This window comes from Arachis duranensis, chromosome 2 (assembly GCF_000817695.3).
Source record: "Arachis duranensis cultivar V14167 chromosome 2, aradu.V14167.gnm2.J7QH, whole genome shotgun sequence".
Classification (NCBI taxonomy): Eukaryota; Viridiplantae; Streptophyta; class Magnoliopsida; order Fabales; family Fabaceae; genus Arachis; species Arachis duranensis.
In genome coordinates this window covers 84,461,981-84,462,541 of record NC_029773.3, presented here as the reverse complement: position 1 = coordinate 84,462,541, position 561 = coordinate 84,461,981, and positions in this window count along the sequence as shown.

The following is a 561-nucleotide window of genomic DNA, read 5'->3' as shown; positions in this document are numbered from 1 at the left end:
CGTATGAAAGAGGGAGGAGAAAAGTTTAATATAAAGAGAGAGAAAGTATTAGCAACGTAAAGAAAGAGAAAGAAGTGATTTGTTTATTACTCTTCCTTTTTCAGAGACAAATAGCCTCTATTTATAAGCATATATGGTAGTAGGTTTTCAAACTTCATTAAATAATATTCTCCTTGAAAACCTGAGTCTTGTGGGAAAATGGTCATCCACCAAAGCTATCTTATCACAACACTCCCCCTTGGATGACCATTTAGGATTATGCCTCGTTAAAACCTTACTAAAGGAAAACCTTGTGGGAAAAACCTTAGTGAAGGAAAAAGAGTACAATATCCTTTGTGATGAGGACTGCTTCATTAAAAACCTTGTCAAGAAAAACCCAATGGAAAAAAAACCTGTCCAAGGAAAAAAGAGTACAGTCTCCCCCTCATGCCGACATCATTTAATGTCTCGAAATTGGCACATCCCAATCTCATGTACTAATCTTTCAAAAGAGGATTTTGGGAGTGACTTTGTAAATAAATCTGCCAGATTGTCACTTGAGCGGATCTGTTGGACATCAAT